The sequence below is a fragment of the Agelaius phoeniceus genome, chromosome 4, assembly GCF_051311805.1.
Source record: "Agelaius phoeniceus isolate bAgePho1 chromosome 4, bAgePho1.hap1, whole genome shotgun sequence".
NCBI classification, from domain to species: Eukaryota; Metazoa; Chordata; class Aves; order Passeriformes; family Icteridae; genus Agelaius; species Agelaius phoeniceus.
This window is the reverse complement of record NC_135268.1, coordinates 66,551,258-66,557,568: the sequence shown is the minus strand read 5'-3', so window position 1 is coordinate 66,557,568 and position 6,311 is coordinate 66,551,258.

Sequence of the window (6,311 nt, the reverse complement as noted above, 5' to 3'; positions counted from 1 at the left end):
TTTGTCCATTAATAATAGTTCCCAGTTACTGCTGTTGTTACACTCCACATAGGGACATCACTAAATATTTGAAAATATATAAATAATATTTGTCTTCAGCCTTGGAGAAAATGTCTGTCCCACCTACCTAGAAAGCCCACAGGTTCCAGACACTATAGAGACTGAAGCAGACAGTTCACATAAATATATGGCAATATCTATTGCCCGTCCTATTTAGTTCAGAAGAATAAATAGATGGCAGTTTTCAGTTTCACTGTAGTTTGTAGGTCTTTGGGGTGCACTGACTTTTGAATGGTCTACAAAAATTCATAAGAAAAATTAGCATATTGCCAGTAGGCTTCAATTTAACTCTATGAGGGGCTGAAGCTCTGCTGGTAAAAAATGTGAATGCCTGCAAACGAAAAAGATTGAAAACCACTGACTGAAAACCACTGGCTACTCTGGCTGTTTGGGTTTTTTTTTTAAGGAGGACTGGAGTCATGCTGTAAAAACGCTTTCAAAAGGACCTATTTATCTTTCCCTAGTACTGAAAACATATTTGAGTGGGGTTTGCAATGAAATTGTGTTCTTTGGATTTAATAATGATGCACAAATGAGAAATGGTGCTGTATGAAATGAAGCCTTAAGGGACCATGGGACTCCTGCCTTGGACCCACCTGTGGCACTTCCAGCCAGTGTCCATGGAGTCAGGGGAGTCCTGTCTCTCTCTGCACCACAGGGAAGCCTTCAAGCCCCTCCATCATCAGAAAGCAACACTTGAGGCTGATAAAAAGGGGTGAAAAACAACCCCCCTTCTTCAGCTGAGCATCCCAGATCCCTCCAGTATCAGCAGAGAGAGACAAGCACCATTAGAAGAAATGTAAGTTCATAAAGTCAGGTTTTTGAGGCATAATGTTCTTATCAACCATAGCTGAGATCCCTCACGTTCCTAATTCAGGTGTTTATTAACTTCACTTGAAATCATGGGAGTTTTTCAGCCTACATGGGCAACACAGTGTCACAGGGAGAGGAGATGCTCAGAGAGGGTGGGGAGTTTCTAGAGTCACACAGTTAATGGCAAATCTGGGGGTAAGCCTTGGGTCTCCTCCATAAATAAAAACCTTTGACCTGTCGGTGAATCTTTTACAAGGTGCTCAAGATCAGTGGTACCTGGCACCCAGGGTTTCCAAATGCTTATTAATGATTCATCTGATCCACTGACCTGAAGCAGAATTAGCTGTGAAAAGCATGGCAAATCCATGCAGGCCTTGCAGGCCTGGTACACTTGTCCCCCAGAAATTTTCTGGTCACGTTTTAAATGAGTCAGGCCTTCCTTTCAGAACAGAGAGAACCAATGTGTTAAAAGTATATGCAAAATAATTGGGGCAAAGTGCAACAGAGGATGGAGCCATCACCATGTTCTGGAAAAATATATCACAAGCAATTTTTTAATATAAAAGGATAATAAGGAAAAGAATTTCTATCACAGGAAAAGATCCCAGCATTGAGTTCACTCCTCTTCTAAGAAGAGGAAATTTGTCCAGTATAGGAGGAAAGTGCTGTCATTTATTAAAAACATTAATTTGCCCATCTCTCCCAGTACCACCAGGACAAACACCTGCCCCTGCCCATGGCAGCTCCTCCTTTCCAGCTCCTCTGGAAAGGCTGTTTGAACATTGTAAACTGCACTAGAACTCTAGCAATCAATTCCCTCCCTAGGAAAGAGGCTGCTAGAGCATCACAGTGTTCCTGGAATGTTTGGAAATACTTGTCAAAACACGACTCTGGTTTCACTGTTAGTTCTATTAACATTCAAACATTTCCCTTGTTGATTAAAGGCATTGGCTCCGTGAAGCATCTTGAAGTCAATGCCTACCTGCCTCCTATCCAATTTCTTATGCAACTGCTGCTTTCCACACCACAAATGTTTTTCCCTTAATGGTAAATGAAATTATTTATGCCACAATTACTACACAGAGGCCTTTTAAGGCTGATGGAGGCCAAACCTCCCTGACCACAGGTTGCATTCTTCATTGTGTTTGATCTGGACATGCAGCATGCTGCGTGAGGGGAATCACATTCCTGCAAAAGCACAAGATCCCTGAGGTAGTAATCACTTTATTGTGACAGAGTTGGACATGGTCCCACAAGCCAAGCTGCAGACCAGGAGCTGATATTTGGGAAGGCATTTTGCCTTCCTGGGCTTTGGAATGACTGAGTGTACCACAGGGATAATAACACTTCACTATTCCCTACAGGATTATCTCTGTTTGTAAAACCCTCAATTGCTTTTCCTCTGCAGAGCTGCTGGACATGCACACTGAATACATGTCTGTTGTTTCTTATTTCAAAGGCCACTAAAAGCTGTGGAGTCACCCAATTCTGTAATTCATCCTGTATATTTAATATGCTGATACATGTTTGATCCACCCACCCTACCTCTGCAGCAGAATACACCCAGAGCAGAGTTTGCATCATGCCCTTTGGAAAAATAAAACTACCATGGGAATTGCAGGAAGACAGCCATTCAAATCAGGCTCTAAATGTGGCTGGGCTGATGTCAGACTGTGTCTGCACTGGCTTGAGGGAGCATACAGTCTGTATTAAAGCAGAATTGAGCATGACTGAATTGTCCCCATATTCGAGCTTCCTCCCAAGTAAGTCAACCTTCCACTGAGAAAGAGCTTGCCTTAAAGTCATAGCAATAATGACTAATATTGACCATAGTTCTGCTGTCCCTTACAGATGGAAGACCTGAACTTGTATTTATTTTAGGATGTAGCTGCTTGTTCTGAAAGCTCCCAGGCCACTCACTACTCATCCCTTTCCCTACCTTGGAGTGGGGCAGAACAGGGGAAAACCCCTGGAGAAAGGAGAGCCACCAGCAGCACAGTGGGGCCAGGACCTGGGGAAGAGTCCAGTGTGTGTGAGCTCTAAAGGGCTGCAGAAAAGGGAAGTTTCTGTAACCCCTGCTGCAGGTGAGCAGTCAGGGTGGATGGCAGCAGCACACAGCTGGTGCCCTTTGGTGGCCACATCCAGGAGAGAAGACTTCAAGGGCAGCTGTTGGACTCCCAGAAGCTCCTCTTGGCAGTGTGTGATTTCTCCTTGCAGGCAGCAGCCTGCACAGGTAAGGGATTAAACAGGCTGTGGCTTCATTTCAAATGCCCCTCTAAGTGAGGTGCCCTGCTACACCCACAAGTGCAACCCTGCTGCACACACATTTGCCTGAAATATCCTATGTGGCCATGGCATGAAGAGGTCTGGCAGGCAGCAGTGATCTCTGTCTCATCCCCTCCAGGCTCCAGCACACTGCCTTGGTTTACTCCAAGGACAGGCAACACCCAGCCTGTACAGGTGGACAGTGACACCTCTGAGAGCCACTTGTGACCCTGGTGCAGTGCCCTGGCTGCACACACACAGCTGCTCTGCTGAGTCAGCATTATTTCAAGGTCTGATTTTAAATCCTTGCTTCTCACACTCTCCAGAGGCTTGTTACAGGTTTTTTTTCTCTCTTTTTTTTTTTTTTTCTCCCTGCTTTCTCCAATTGCCTGCTTTGCTTTCCAGGCTGACAAATTATTTTACCTCTGCCAGCACCTCCCCATACACAGCTCTTGCAGAAGAGATCCAGCGTGCCTCTCCAGTTCACTTCTTCCTTCTTATTTCACCTCAAATAAAACAACTCACTCGTTGCAGAGCCCTCTATTCCTTGTCTGTTCCATGCTGCTCAGTGGGAAACAAATCCAGCAGGATAAGATTTTGTTGCAACCAGCTCACAGAGGGTGCAGGCACAGAGGGGTCCTTCACAAGGTGCTTGACTGCTCACAGTGTTTACCCTGACAATCATTTGGATCCTTAATCTTAGCAACAATGACTTTTGAGCTGGAAATTCAATAAACCAGCCTGGAACTGCAGTTCTAAGGGCTGGCTAGCTAATAAAAAGGGGTTTAGCCGTTCCAATGCACCTTATTGATATAAATGGATAGTGACATGAGCTCTGGAAAATGTACCCCAGTGCTGGCATCCACTGATGCTATTTAACCCTTGAAGGCTAAGGGTGAACAGCTTGGGATTCTACTCATGCACACTGATACTGACCTCTGAACCAATATTTCAATTCAGTTTCATGTGAGCTCGTAGCATTGGGCTGGGCTGAAGGAACAGCCTGTTATTACAGCATTGTGAGGCCACAACACTCAGCCTGGCTCACAGGTCAGCTAACAAGACCCAGTTTTGATAAGAAATATTTGGGAATATTTACTTTGTGTACTTAACCTGATATGATTCAGCAACTTATGTGACCGAGACTCTGATCAAACTTGCCAGCATATAAAAATTTGAATTAAAGTTTCACCTACTTCAGTGCTCTGCTCCAAGCTCAGTCTTGATTCAGGAATTGCTTTCTGCTGGCTGAGGAAGCAGCTCCTGTGAGTATCAGATGTATGAGGGCACCAGACCCCAGTGTAATTTTTGCAAGACCCTTGCTGAGGCCAGCACTGGTACCTGAGCCTTCTGGCTGCCATGGTACATCTGACAGCTCAGATGTGCAGGGGAGAGCTTTGCACAGCTCAGATGTGCAGGGGAGAGCTTTGCACAGCTCAGATGTGCAGGGGGAGCTTTGCACAGCTCAGATGTGCAGGGGAGAGCTTTGCACAGCTCAGATGTGCAGGGGGAGCTTTGCACAGCTCAGATGTGCAGGGGGGGCTTTGCACAGGGCACGAGGGGGGCTGCAGGGGAAGGGAAGTGATTGCAGGCTCTCTGACAGCAATGTCATCAAGGCTGACATTGGCATGAATAAAGCCTCTCTCCCTTCATGCCTCTCCAGAGCCTCAGTCACAAGGGCTTTGGGACAAACCTCTGACAGCCTGTCCTGTCCCCATCTCCTGGACAGAGGGGCAGAAGGGACTGCTTAAAGCATTCACACCTGGAGCCAATTTTGCTCCATTTTTTTTGACAGCATCCTTCATGTAACTTAATTTGAGACTATCAACAGGTTGCACTTTCACAGAGAGAGATTAGCAGCCTCCCTCTAATGTAGGGCTTTGGAGAGAGGCACAAAGGGAGGGAGGGAGGGGGTTTAGCCATTCAAATGCCCCCAGGGCCTGCAAGGCTCTCCAAAAACTGTCCCAGGGCAGCCGGTCTCAGTGGCTGAGCCCCCAGTGGGGTCTGGGCAGATGGAGGTGTGTGACAGTGACAGGCTTGGAGCCACTCACTCAAAAAAGGGCAACCACTCACCATCCCTGAGCTGCTGAAAGGGGGTTGATTTTCATCACAGACAGCTTTGGATATTAAGGGGATAAACAAATATAAAGTTCTGGGAAGGGAATTCTTATAAAGGGTAAAAGGAGAACAAACATGTTGGCAGAGAAAGTATCCCTACATGGAGGGGGGTGCATGCTCCTAGCCTGAGGGGGAAGAAAAACTTTGGGGCTAATATATGGCTTATGGCATAACAGTGCTGAAATAAATGCAACTGTGTTGTGCAGGCTTTACTAGCCTATGTACATGGATTTTTTTTTTTTTAATAGTAAGAAAGTGGCTGAGACACAGTCCAGAGCTGCAGTTTTTGCTGCACAGCACTACATCCTGGGCTCTCTTACAGTGGCCACCACTGTGACAAAGCAGCATCAAGAAATCTGTACTTAATCGGGTCTGTGCTCCCCAACACCACATGAGTGTTCTGCATTGGTTAATAAATGGGAAATCTAAAAATATCCCGCTGTAGGGAAAACTGCAAACCTTGAAGTCCTTCGTACAGGACTATCTCAATACCCATTTGATTTCCTGTTGTAAAGGGCTTCCAAATGTTATAAGCTCTTGGTTTTTTTCCAAATGAAAACCAGTTCAAAACCATTAAAGGGCTGAGCTAACTTGATCCACGGTGCAGACCTTTGCATCTCCCAGCAACCTTAAAACTCTCAGGGTTCAGATCTGCCGTTTCCATCCTGTTACTCCAGGAGCAGCATGAGCATGTTTACCTGATAGAAAGGAACAATCACAGTGGCGCTTTTAAAACTTCACACTCACAGTGTGAAAAAACACACTGATTTCTCATGGACGTTTTTATTTTTTCTGCGAATTTAGGAAAGCTCCTGGTCCTCCTTTGCGGCTCTCCTCTTGGAAAATTGGGGTAGTAGTAGTAACAATACTAACACTAGCAATAGGAACAACAATGTCACAACAACAATCTTACCCTGGTGGCTTTACTTGAGAGCAGAATTTGGCTCTGCTTTCGCAATTCTGTCTTCAAAGTAATGACGCCAACAACTCCTTGTGCAGTGTTATAATTATGATACTGTTGTTTTAATTTTTAGTGATTTTCTGGCACCTCCAGC